We start from the raw sequence: 14,486 nt of genomic DNA on the forward strand, positions 1-14,486 counted from the left end.
TTTTCTAAAAATGATTGCCTTATTGGTGCACTGCATATGAAATCAAGCGGCAGAGCTGAGGATATTTACACCAGCAGGTGACTGTTTGCGCTGGCCAGGTGCAATCATCCCTGAGGTTACCAGATGATGGGGTTTGATTATTTATGCAGCTATTCATTTATGCAATGCTTTCAGTATCATTGTTTCTGGTTCCTTCTACCAGTGCATTTTCAGAAAGATGCGGTGAGCTCATTAATGGTTGGTACAGCAGACTAGTCAGATTGAAGGTGCTGAGGTGGGTATTGAAGATTAGTTACGAAAATTGAGACTTGCTGTGAAAGCATCGCAACAGATTTTTTCTTTGTTCAATAGTTGCACAAACCTCATTTTTGTGTTTTTAAAATAAGTGAATACTTTTTGTGTAGGATGTCATTCCGCATAGCTTGAACAGCCAGAACTTCTCAGCTTTGTTATTTCAGTTGGCTAAATTGCACAAGATGACATTGCTCATATATAAGAGACACCCTACTTCACCCCATTCCCTTTTAAAAACAATTCCCAATTCCAATTCCAATTCCCATTCCCTTTTAATCAATTCCCACACATTGTTGATCTGTTAAAATTAGCTTCTCACAGTGGCGATAGCATATTAAAATGGCAGTCGCAGTTAGTCAAATAATTTGACTTCAAATGAAAGCAGTTGAACAATCACAGCAATGATTGCGTCTTCTAAAATATTAATTCCAATTTTATATCCACTTTATATCATGCGACAGACTGCCTGTTCATCTTGTTATAGATAGTACTTTGTGAACCATCTCAGAAGTCTGTGTTTTACCGTATGAAAATAAAGCTGAAAGTCAAATGTGTATGTGTCTTGAAACCTGTCTAGGCCACAGCACGTTTAGTAAATGGGTTTGATCAACGGTTCCCAAACTTTTGATTGTCACCCCCTTCTAGACCTATCAACTGTACTGCATACCCTTAGCATTCAGGTTTATATTTTTATGTTATTTATAATTAGGGCTTTTGATTTTCGATAAAAAATGGTAAAATATCCCCCGATTAAAAAAAAAAAAATTTAATCAGAATAAACAGTGGAAAAACACTGGAAATGGTTACTCAATTCACGTTGAATTCAACACTTTCCCATTTAAAAAAAAAAAAAAAACTTCTACAAAACAAAAAAAAAACCTACCTTATTCTTTCTGAATACTTTAAACCCACCCCAACTACTGAGTGGCAGCACATGCCTACATTTCTATTGGAGACAACACTTGCGAGATTTAAAACGAGATTACTATTAGGAATGGAGGCTTCTTGGCAGGGTTTAGAGCTGTATTACAGTTAAGATACAGAGGAATTAAAACAGAATTGCATATTCTGGCAAAATTAATACATATAATTCACGCTGGTGGCGAGGGCTCTGTACATCGTTGCATCGTTGAAACCAAGTGTCCCGCGGCTGCACGATTGTCTTGCACCGCAAAGCCTTTTTGTTTCTGAAACTAAATAGCATCTCGTGCCGTTTCAAGCCAGAAATTAAAAGGAATTCCCAATGTGTTTTAAAGCTTTGCGTGAGTATGGCAAGTCTTATGAAAATGCAAAGAAAACGGTTCACCATTACGCAATTTGGCCGACGTACCCCCTGGACATGTCTCCCTCAGTTTGGGAATCTCTGGGTTAGAAGCATTAAACAGAAGTGTGGTGGTACACAAATCAAGACTGTACAAATTCCCACTATCATAAAGGTTAGGACAGTGGTTTACACCTCCAAGTAAAGGCAAGTCTGTATGGCAGCTCCCAGATAAACAGAAGTACAGTGAATATAAATATTTAACCACAGACAGCCTTTATTCTGACAATAGAGTGAAGGTAGCTCATCAATATTTGACATCTTGCTGTCCAGAGACAGGAAGCCTTTTATTATTACATTTTTCGTCTTGTAGGTACCAGAGTAACGGTTGGGAACTGAGCACCACACTGAAATAGGAACTAGGAAATGATATATTCACAAGATGAAATATTTCTCGCATATTCAGATTCCATGGAAAGAAGAAAATTAATATGGACCATCTATGGAAATAGTTTTTTTTTCTTCTTCTACTCAATACTTTCAAACATCTTGCCAACCTTATATCTGTGATGGCAGGTAAAAGCATTTGAAACTCAGTAGTCTGTGAGATACTGCGTATCTTTTTTATTGGATTTGTTCACAAAACTGTTGTAGACTTTTATTTGCTTCTTCTAAGAATGTAAAACTGAAAAGTGACCACTAGGGATGATAAAGGACATTTTTCTAACTGGAATAGTTAGCAAATAATCAGATATGTGCAGAAAAAGCAGAGGATGATAAAGAACATACTGTAATGTGATTCTACGATAAATGGGTAAGGAAGTACAAATTCGGAAAGTGTGGTGTTGGGTGATGAACTTTATATCTGTTGCTGTTACATTTTGGGAGTATGACACTTTAACAATGAGAGAATTCTTCATACATATTAAGTCAGGTGGAGATCATTGTATAAGCATTAAGTCTGAATCATATTCACCAGAGTGTGGCAATAACTAGAGCAATATTATCAGGAGCTTTTGATTCCCAGGATATTTCAGTGTGGTGATAATAAACAGAGGGTGACTTTATCAGAATATTAAGCAGCTTCGACTGTAGGCTTATTTCCAAATCACTGACAACTGCAGTAGTGCATCCACATCAAGAATGGTTTATCCAGACGCTTCTGAGTGATGCATCCTGTAAAGGCACTCCATGTGGAGTGCAGGATTGCACTCTATAGCCTGGGTGTCGCCGGTTCGAGTCCAGGCTATTCCATTGCCAACCGTGGAAGGGAGTTCACAGGGGGCGGCACACAATTAGCCTAAGCACCACCCGGGGTGGGGTGGGGGGGGGTTAGGTCGGCCAGGGTGTCCTCGGCTCACCGTGCACCAGCGACCCCTGTAGTCTGGCTTGGCACCTGCGGGCCTGCCTGTAAGCTGCCCAGAGCTGCTTTCTCCTATGCTGTAGCTCCGAGGTGGCTGAATGGTGAGTCTGCAGTGTGAAAAGAAGTGGTCAGCTGATGGCACAATCTTCAGAGAACAGCGTGTGTTCATTTTCGCTGCTCCCGAGTCAGCGCAGGGGTGGTAGCGGTGAGCCGAGCTTATTAATTGGCTATTCTAAATTATGAGAAAATAATAAAAATAATTGGTGATTACTGCATTTTTAAAAATAATAATAATAAAAAAGAATGGTATATCCAGACAACACATACATCAAGACAAAATTTAAAGATTTGAAATCGGAATGAGGACACATTTTAAATACCTAAATATGCATTTGGAATTTTTTTCCAGACTAACCTTATAAACTTAACACATGTAATTAGCTTCACTATGAGTGCTTTCTTCTTACCCAGTCACCACTAGGATTCAAACCCTCTACGCTTCAGTTCACATTTGGGTATCTCAACCACTAAGCCATTGAAAAATGCTGACAAGAAAACGGGGTTGGATGTACAGTCTAACCAATAGCAGTTTTGACATACAAAACTGTTTTATACACCTATTTCTTTTGTTAATGCTTGTTGATGATTTACAAATTGGCTTTTTCATTTTAAGTTGCTAATCTAAAGAAAAGTAATGGCGGTATGGTTTGGGGCAGTAAAAGAGAATCACTGGCCAATCTCACGACACACTCAGTGATTGATCCTTTCACACACAAAATATTGACAGTAGTTGAAAAAAAGTAATCTGGTTCAAATCAGGCTATCATGCATTTGCGTCTTTCATATGTCCCTATATAAAGACTAGAAGAGTTTTGTATCTGTCCTCAAATGAAGTCACCACCCATGTACATGTTAAGGAATTACAAGTGAATAGTCACCAGAGGTGCCATTGTTGTGAATAGTGCTGGTCGCTGCTTGCCTTATTGCTTCTTAATGGCAGACAGGTTTTCCGAACCATTACCCATGGAAGATATATACACCCCCTGATGAAGATTTGTCCTCTGGGTAGGAGAATAAGTCCATTAAAGATGCAGTGTGTACTCTCAATGACCTGCCATTGACTGAAGGTGCCTTTGATTTCAAGTTAGGTACCAGGAAAGGAGACTGATAATTAACTTCTGTAAAAGTTTGTTTTACACACACACACACACACACACGCACGCACGCACGCACGCACACACACACACACACACGTGTACAGCTATTGCCAAAAAGTTTTGCACCACCCTATAGAATTAGCAAAGTTTGCTTCATAAAGTCCAATGAAACCTGTTGAATAATGTTACATTAACATATTGAATTACATACCGCTTTGTAGTTTTCCATATACTTAACGAAAAAGTGACACAAATTAAAACATTTTTCATTTCAAAATCTAACATGAAATACTGTACTACTATTGTGGGTTCAGGTAGACTTTTGCAATATCGTTTTGTAGTTTCTTTGGTAACATGATGTTAAATAAAATATCTAAATTATGTACATATATATTTTTTATATTGTATCTCAATCCTAATATTCTAGGTGATGCAATACTTTTACACACATAACAAAAATATAGTTGTAATTAAACCGTTTTTATTGAACTTTATTATCTTTGTGTTTATAACAGCGCTTTGAGGTGTCTCAACATAAAAGTGCTTAAAACTAAAACTGTATTGTTGTTGGTAATGTATTTAAAATGCAAATACTGCAATAGGATACATTTTCAAGGACGCGCACCAAATTTTGACACTGCAGTGTTTCACAGTTCTGTTCAATACTATGCTGATTGCTGTATAATTCCTGCGTGAATGATAAATACAAATTCAATACTCACTTCTGTGTACTTTAATTAGTAACTAGACAGAAACTGGGTTCAATCAGTTAGAGATGACACTGCTTCATAACCTTTTGAAAAAGCTCAAGGTATTAAAGGTACAAGGGCTATATGTGTCCGTGTGATAGAGAGAAAAAGAACCAGAGCTTTAAATCTCCCTCCTGACCAGAAAGGGCGCTGTGTAAGGTAGGTGGTACACTTCCCCATAGACGGGTCGGCTTGACGGTGGGCTGAAACAGGAAGTCGGCCATCTTGGAGGAATTGAGTAGCTGTGCGTACGCGGAAAGATTCCCATGTGATCTTAGCTGCGGGCCAGACAGAGATAACCAGTGGTGCTGGGCTGATTGCAGGGAGGAGTTGGGCAATACAAAGTGGACGCAGCTACATGAGTACGGCCCCTTACGCTAAGAACGTAACATATGGCTGGAACGTTGCTTGTTTGTTTTTGTTACGTGTTTGTGTATTGTCTGTGTTGCAGAGCAGGAGTAAAGGCAGGCGCTGTTGCCATGGAGCCAGCACAAAACCCTGAACAATTCCCTCACTGCACAAGCACTGACGCACACCACGATCTCCCGAGTTTTGAACAGCGGTGGGATAATTAATTGTATTGTGAATATTTTTGGGTTTGCAAGCCCGTTGTGTTCCAACCATTGCTGGTAAAGGGGTGGTTTTGTTTTGTTTGTTTAAAATAAACACAGACATTTTTGGGACTACAAACACTGTCTGGACAGACAGTTCCTTACACCACCGCACTCACCCATTCACAGTCTCATAAATAAAAACAATGCTAACTTTCTTATTTTGCCAATGAGGGGCACAAAACAGGGTTTATATTTACTGACATTGAATGGACTATTCATACAATTTAGCAGGGTCTATCTGGTTGTCAATACTGCCACCATTTGCTGTAGATCAGTGGCTATTTGAAAATAGAAATATGCATATTGTAGGGCTGTTACAGTAAGTGCAGTGCGATGTGTAGAGTACTGTTCAGCATGCATCTCCAATGATCCATTGGGATTTGAAAGCTCTGTTTAGTACTCCTTATTGATTGTCTATCATGAGTGCATCCAATCACAGCTTTCAGGTGCACACAACAGGAAGCCATCGATCAGAGCTTATGTCAATATGGAAAACACAAGCAAACGTAATTTTGCACCAGTCTTTATCTAACTTTAATTCTACACCTCTAGCCTGCTAGATACATTTTGGATTGCATTTGGCTAAAGTGAGATAAGCTCTTGATTTTATACAAATCATTTTAACCTTTCAGGTACTGTGAGATTTTTGAGAACCTCTGAATTTAAGTGCATGGAAGAATGGTTCTATAGAGAATGTTAGGAGAGTGCAGTATATGTAGAGTAGCTTAGTTAGGGGTGCAGAAATTAGCTGATGCAGTCAACTCATTCTGTGGGTTTTTACAGGGACCACCTGTGGTTTGCTTGCATAGATTGTTGAAATATTACTTACAGGTATAACTACAGTACAAATGATGTGTATGTCCTCTTGGTTTGCTTTGGCTATCTTCTTATAGAGATACTTTTTTTTTCTGGCCACAGATTAATAAATCTCATTTTGCAACAACATCTTCTATAAAGCTAATTCATCCAGTTGCAATGTGTGTTCTTTTTCCAAATTCAAAGCTTAAAAAAACTTGACCATCAAAGCAATTTCTTTGTGTAATCCATAAAAAAAAACTTTCTGCTGTCGGCTCTTCTTACTAGCTGGAAACTCTTTGCAGGATTTATATATATATATATATATATATATATATATATATATATATATATATATATATATATATAGTGCTCACCCTTTATAACGCTATAGTGGGGAGCCATAGTTACAAGACTGTGCTATTTGTGTTCTGCCTCATATTAAAGGGCTACTGTAATGGCATTATGGAGCAAATGAGAGCCACAACCCTACCATGTTATAACCAATTCCGCACTATAACGGGGCACGTTATAACGAGTGAGCACTATAAATACACATATATGTGTATGTGTGTGTAGAGTTAACAATCAATGGGTCCAATACTACTATACATTAGTACAATTAAAAAGGATTTCAGTAAGTAATGTCTAATGTACTTTTTATATTTCCCTTATATTTTATGGCCAGTTACTTTGAGTTATTATCAATTTTCTCTAACTCTACCTGGTTTTGAGCTCACTGAATCCTCGTTTCCTTTCAAATCATCAATGTGACCTTTCAACTCTAGTATAGTTGAAATGTCATATTATTAGATGATTGTCACATATAGAAACAAGTACCATCTATGATTTTGGAAACACGTTTCCTTTAGTTTTGCTGGCATTACACTACAGTGCACTAGATGGCACTGGCATTTACTAATATACAGACACTTTGGCTGATCTAGCCTACATTACACATGTCTGTGGCAGGCAACTTGAACTGAAGAGACACTCACCTTAAAAAAAGAACCTCTAAGAATGATTTTAAACATCACAACATGGTAAGAGAACAGTAAAGACCTCAGCAAATGTCATTCAAAGCTACTTGCGTAATTATTAATGTTATAGAAAATGTAGAGTTTATTATTATTATTATTATTATTATTATTATTATTATTATTATTATTAAGCAACAGTCCAATGTCTGGACTTATTTTTGTGTAGATTCGATTTCCCATTTAAGTAGAAAATGTTGAACTCTCCTAATAAAATGTTACAAATGTTTGTTAATCGTTAAGAAAGGATGATGTATGTAGTGTAAACAGAGCCTCTGAAATAGTGGCTCACTGCCACAAACTCCATTGTTGTCCGAGTGCATCTGTCATTTCTGCTACACTGCAGAGCTCTCTTTCCTCCCACCATCTCCCTTTTGTATTTTTATCCCCTCTGGTACCATTTAGACATTTTTGGCTCCTGCTGTTAAGACTTGGAATTATTTTAGGTATCACAGTGCTAGCAACAAATACTAGAAGAAAATATATAGTTAAAAACAGTACAGTATTGTTTTTGCTCAATTTGCCTTGCTTGGTTCTCTGGTCCCCTTACCGAATGAACTTCAAAACATGCAATGTGTGGCTCTGTACTAACGTATAATAATTCAGTTGCACAAGAGAAGCTGCCTTAGTACAATGGTATCAAAACGATATCAAGAAGCAATACATACTGCTAATCCATAACTGTACTTCTTATTGGCAGTTATATGACGGGTGTTTATCGTATGTTGTTCAACCACTGTTGCTCAAATACAGTACCATAGCACTACAAGTTTGCCTATTGGAACAAATAGAAGCATTATTTACAACTGTAAATACATATAGCTTGCCTATTGGCAATTGATCTATTTGTTGGGGGATCGTTACAATGGCATGGAGCAATTCCTAATGCAGCATGAGGACAACAATCTAGGTTAATGCATCATGTATGACCTTTCTTTGCAGCTCTGTTGAGTGTCACCTACATTATGGCCTTAGCATGGCCGCGCTTCTAATAAGCTTGCTCGGCCTCCGTGTTAAATGTACATTATTATGCTAATCAGCTGCAAAATGTTACAGTCACTGAGTATGAAAATCAATAAATCACCTGAACCGTGAAAAAACAGCATGCTCAGTAATAGTGAGCAGTTACTATTCCTTCGGCTTTCAGCTGCCTCTGAAGTTCTGAACACATATGCTTGTAACGCCCTACTTTTGAAGCAAGTGCAAAGGTAATGGCAAATGTTTAAAGGCTAAGTAGCTTAAAATGTAATTTTGTTTATTTGTTTCGCCATTTTTAGAGCGTTCTGTCGCTTCAATATTACATTTTAATCCATCTGGCTTTATCTGTGCCTGTAGAATGTTAATTGCCAGTGTCCAGAGGCTGTGTGGTCCAGTGGTTAAAGAAAAGGACTTGTAACCGGGAGGGCCTTCGGTTCAAATCTCACCTCAGCCACTGACTCTTTGTGTGACTCTGAGCAAGTCACTTAACCTTGGATAAAGGCGTCTGTTAAATAAACTACTACTAATAATACCCTGGGGAATATCTGTTCTCACCAGCTGACATTTGTACCCTCCTTATGTTTGTTATTTATCCTATTTTTTTTTTTAATATATACATTATGCGTGTGTAATGCTGGTGAATGGGAGCAATGTTTGCAGGCTGTTCTCATGTATTATTGTAGCCGAGACAGGACCTGTTGGAGGGGACTGGATGGTACAAGGTTAGGGTTAAGGGAAATGGTCTTAAAATTCAGGTTTTGGTTGAAAGTGCATGTATGCAAAGAAAGATTACGTTGAGAGACAAAAAATAAGGCGGTACAACTATATTCGGATGGGAACATACATTCTCTGACACCGGCTCCTTTTATTTTCTTCCTAATTCTAGAAAAAAAATGACTTTGCAATAGGTGATCTATTACCACTTAGTATGGAACAATTGTATTGTCAAGGTAGTGCCACTGACTGCCATTGAAGACCATTTGGGTATAATCAACACAAAGTGGTACCTTTCTACCACTGGCAGCCTATTCAATTGTAGCTGCACCCAAGTTGTGCTACGGTTGGCCCTTGCTACCATTGTGATTGTGAGAAATGTTCTTTTTGTCTGAATTGCTACTGCATATAGTTTCCTAGAGGGCTAAATACAAAGGTATTTACTTCAGGACCATGATTTTGCTACAGTTGATAGTCTGTAACAGTTTTAAACACAGCATTGTATCACGCAGAGGTTTCAGTTAGCTCTCCTATTAGATCATTGATTTTTAATTGAGCTTATTGAGCTACTGCCTTCCAGATACCATTGCTTTACATGGAGAGTGGCACGTATATGTATCTGTGTTCACAGCTGAATGTATTTCATCTATGGTGAGTAAAACAGTCTGTACTGCACTCCCTGAGATCTATAAATGCTTCACAAGTCATTGTTATACACTGTGCTTTTAAAACAAAGGTAAGCTCTGTATAGAAGTGACGTTTACAGTTCAATCACTAAACGGCTGCTATTTACTCAGTGAACTATACTATGCAAAACTGTATGTCCTTCATCACATAACATGTATGTCGTGAGAGATACAGTAAGAAAGGAATGCATAAGAGTAAGTGTTCTAAAATGTCATGTTATGGAGTTTGCAATCCTTCTGAATGGGTTCTGGGTTATTATTATTTTCTCTAATTATTCCATTATCTGGCTACTGGTTTGCTTTGAGCTTGTCTGTAATTAATGAATTGAAACCTCACAATTCTAATAATTAGCTGCACCGTTTCGGCTTCTGCCATCTTCAGATAGCATGGTAGAAATAGTTAAGTAGACTGGTGTTGATGTTTAAATTTGAAAGTTTTGAAAGCTGCACAGTGACTTACAAATGAATGTTCTAAGAACACTGTGACACAGACATTTCTGAGGTAGAGTTCCAATCTGTTGTCTTCAAGGTTCAGTGCATGTGGGGGAATAAAGTCTTAAGTCTGTGAAACCAGAGTGTTTCCCTTTTATCTGTTTATTGAAAGAATCTTCATATCAGCAAGGCTGTGGTTTTGAGAGTTGAAGTGCTTTGCAGCAGGTTGATCCAGCTTTTTACTAATTATGGCAGACTTATGCTTTCTGAAACAGGTCATTAGTGGTTTTACCCATATAGTGTTTTTTTGCAGTCATACACACACACATACACATATACGTTTCAGTATGTTTTATGGTATATACTGTATATAGGATTCTCCAGATACAAATTTTAGCTACATGTACTTTAAATAAATTAAAAAGTAGGGTATGTCAAATCCATTTATAATAATACATCAGATCTGACATTGATTGAGAGCTGACAGTTGACAGGGGCTCCTGCATCCAAGACAGCACAAAATACTGATGTTTCAGATTTCCACCATTCCGACTTCCCTTGAAGAATTAGATGCAGTAACCATCAATGAATGTGCGCACCAGCGCTTCACTGTGGGTTCCTTGTCTCTGAGTCTAATTCCTGCTGGTAACATCTTGGGCCACAGAGCTATCCTGTCACATGAATTCAGAGACTCAGAGACAAGGAAGCGGCAGTGAAGTGCTGGGGCTCACATTTAATTCACAAAATAAACAGAACAAAACAGGAACAAACAAATAAACAGGGCACAAGGGTCAAAACAAAGATTGAAACAGAAGAAGTGTACGTAGGCTGGGCATTTGCCTTCACTACCAAGTTTACAAAACAAAACAGTTTCACACAGTTACACTCACCAATCTCCCTCCACACAAAGGATTTCTCCTGCTTTTGTAGAGGTGGCCATTCGTCAGTTAGCACCAATTACCTTATTGGAGAATTGGCACACCTGTGATTGTTGACCGGTTTATCCCCACCCCTGCCAACCTTACACTTATTTACACTGGCTGCGCTTCCGCCCTGCCACAAATGGTCACACATTTCTCCAGATCAATGTATAAACCTTGCAGACTCGTCAGTTTGAATCAATGCTACCCTGGCTGCCCATACTGGATCTCTTGGTTGTTGCAGTATCTATATATAGAGACAAGGTGGGGCTACTGCAAGTTATTAAGTTGGTAGGTCAAAAGCTATTAAAATCAGCACAGCCCCAAGCTAAGACTTGAATATGCAGGCCATAAATGCAAACGTCTAACTTCGACCAGAGCTTTTAACATTCATCCCACATCTTAGGTGTACCATCTCTATTGACCACATAATGTGATAAATCCTTTGGCTTAAGCCTTTACAAAGTCAAAAGGTATTAAAATTGTAAGAGTGCCTGAATTAATCCTGCCTTCTTCCCTTAGAATTTTCACTGCAGAGCAATTCACACATCACTCCTATACAAAATCTTCTTTTTTCTTCTTTAGCTAAGTACTTATTTGATATGGCAAAGGCACCGTTATAGAAGCTTAGTGTCTGCTGAAGAAGGAACTAAAGTACAATACAGTAATGCCTCCGACTGTGGACAGTTATGAATGGTTCCTATATTAAATGGGATGCTCAACCAAAATGCATAATATAGTATTTTACTGTCCCTGTCATTTTACTGTCATCAATCCATGATGATAGGTCTCCACATAAATATATTGTTAAAAATAATGGTTGTAACACTATGCAAAGCTGACGGAACACAAAGTCACTTTTTCAGGCACAGTGGCTTGAAACCTGGGACAGGTAGACCTAGTTGTAGGTAACTTTACTGTATCTCCTGTGGTGTGCCATACAGTGGACTGAAACCTAGTCTCCTGAAACCGTGTTCCAAACCACAAAGTGGCTTCGTGTTCGCTCAGGTTTAGTGCAGTCTATTCTAATGTATGGCCATGTGGGATCACATTTTGATCTTGTTGGGAGGTTGTAATCTCCAATCTTGTAGCAAATCAAGTTAAATGGAGGCAGGTTTAAAATACAGATGTGAAAGGGAACTGTCTGCATCAGAAAAACATTGATTTCAAGTAATGCTGTGAGCTCAATTAAACCATTTGAAAGCTCATGTAAACAAAAACAAAAAAAAAGGTAGAATCAACTTTGTTTTTGTTACTTCCCAAATAATCTTGCTATTAAAGGGTTTTGTACAATTTGTTAATATGTCATGTATATGGTGTTATTATTATAAAGTATAACAGTTAATCAGTTCTGTCTACTCAGACTGTGGATAATTTCTGTTACAATAAAGCTGAAGGAACATGAAACCACTTTGTGGCTTGGAACTTGGTTTCAGGCCACTGCATGTCACACCAGGGGAGACTTGGGGTTGATACAGCAAAGTTGCCTCAAACTAGGTCTCCCGGTCTCCTTGATCCAGGGATTCAAGCCACTGTTCCTGAAAAAGTGACTCAGTGTTACTTCAGCTTTAGACACACTACACACAATGTATTATAAATCACAAAAAAGGAAGATTTCATACGATTTTATTAAACATAAAGAAGTGCTGTTGTTTTTTAACTATAGCATTGTGTCATATGGTCCATGCCCAGAATGACATCTGTATGCAGGATAAGATGTACTGGAATTTAGAAATATCCTTAACATTTAAGGTGGCGGTAAAAGGGCAGGTGCAATAGTTTGGTACTGCTCTCATTAGAACTGCTTACTGTGCCAGTTACAAACTCTAGTAACAAACACATACTTTATAAATCCTTAAGGTTAGATTTTTGTCATTGTGATTACATTTACATTTACTGATGGGTTCAAAATATTGCAGTGCAATCGTGATCATCTGTTATAACATTTTTTTTTTTTCAATGCCATTTCTCCTGCTGTTAATGGTTTGCATGCCTGTTATTTGTCAGTTGATCCTCCAAGGACATCAGCAATGCAAGTGCATTATATAATTGCCTGCCTCCCCACGTGGGTGCCTTTCAATAGCATAATGTCAGGTAATGATTTGCTTGTTATCAAACTGAACTTGACCTCATAAATATTTTGTGAGCTGATTTCTTTGTGCCGGCTTGTAAACAACTTAGTGTGTGATCTGGCAGAGATAATGACCTGATAAAAGACTCATCTAGGAACACACCATACCCACATCTGTCAGTGATTAACAGTTTAGAAGGTTTTGGGCTAATTTAGAGAATATGTTTGTGTGTGTACCAAAGTCAAATGATTGTTTATGCTTAGAGAATTGCATGTTGGTTCTTGGTAAAAATTCCGATGCATGGAAGAAAACTGAAAAGTTTGTCCGAAACCACAAATTGTATCACAGAGTTAGGTGCATTTTGTTAAGCTGAGGGAACACTGGCTTGAAACCTGGTTCCAGGAGACAGGGAGAACTAGTTTGAGGTAACTTTGCTGTATCAAACCCCAAGTCTCCCCTGGTGTGCCGCGCAGTGGCCTGAAACCAAGTCTCCTGAAACCAAGCTCCAAGCTACAAAGTGGCTTTGTGTTCCCTCGGCTTAGGATGGCAGTCAGCTATCGCTGGTGTGCATACTGGGTGCACAGAACTGTCAGGTGAAGCCTTTATGGTACCTGACTATAGCCAATACCTTTGTTCCTCAATTACCAGGAAGTAAATCCAAAATAAACAGCAATTTAAAAAGAAAAGAAAAAAAAGAAGCCTTAGAATGGCATTGAAGGTACATTATAAAGTTTCTGGGTTGTTGTTGAACTCTGGGGGCTGATGTGATTTCTTGACACGTTCGTTCTCTTTACTTCATCTAGATCAGAAGAAGCTGGAATGGCTTTTCTGAGTGCAGGGCTGAGGGTGAGTTCTTTTCATCTATAATCTACTGTAATCTAGTTTTAGGCACCTCAGCTGCTCTAGCCAGATACCATGTCTTTCTTACTAAAGGCTGAAAGCCAAGCAAGCTTGTGCTATCGTATTGCAAATCTATTGGAGGTGTATTTTTTCTCCCTTGCCTTTAGTTTTTGTGTGTTTTAACGTCACTCTTTCAAACATATATGGATACAACTAGATTAAAATGATTAAATAAATCATTGTGGATTGTGAATATCCTTCTAGTGTTTATCCACTGTGAGTATTGAGAAGGTCCTTTTTACACATGGCTGATAAGCTCAAGTGGACATCTGCAGGGCTTGTCCTCCAGTAGCCGTCAGCTCCCCAACATCCGCTCTGGATGTACAGGGCAGTTTGCTTGGTCATGGGATCCTACTGACCTTCAGTTCTCTTGAGCTATTGTGGAGAATTGCTGTGGTGAAGGAAGATACAGAAATCCGGTAGCACTTTACATTGTGCCTCTAGTTACAGTGTATTTAGATAGTAGTTACTTAGTAAATACTATATTATGCATAGTTACAATGTACTTCATGTG

At 38.3% G+C, this 14,486-nt stretch overlaps 1 protein-coding gene across 2 annotated transcripts in view; it reads left to right on the forward strand.

The window, feature by feature from the left end:
* Positions 1–14,486, forward strand: part of LOC117414989 (leucine-rich repeat and fibronectin type III domain-containing protein 1-like) — a 100,516-nt gene that overhangs the window by 9,485 nt on the left and 76,545 nt on the right. Inside the window, exon 2 of one of the 2 annotated variants that reach the window (XM_059026673.1) lies at positions 13,876–13,918. The exons of the other annotated variant lie outside the window; for it this stretch is intronic. The gene's annotated coding sequence lies outside the window, so the exon portion shown is untranslated. The remainder of the gene's footprint in view (positions 1–13,875; positions 13,919–14,486) is intronic. 2 annotated transcript variants of the gene reach the window in all.

This window comes from Acipenser ruthenus, chromosome 7, assembly GCF_902713425.1.
Source record: "Acipenser ruthenus chromosome 7, fAciRut3.2 maternal haplotype, whole genome shotgun sequence".
NCBI classification, from domain to species: Eukaryota; Metazoa; Chordata; class Actinopteri; order Acipenseriformes; family Acipenseridae; genus Acipenser; species Acipenser ruthenus.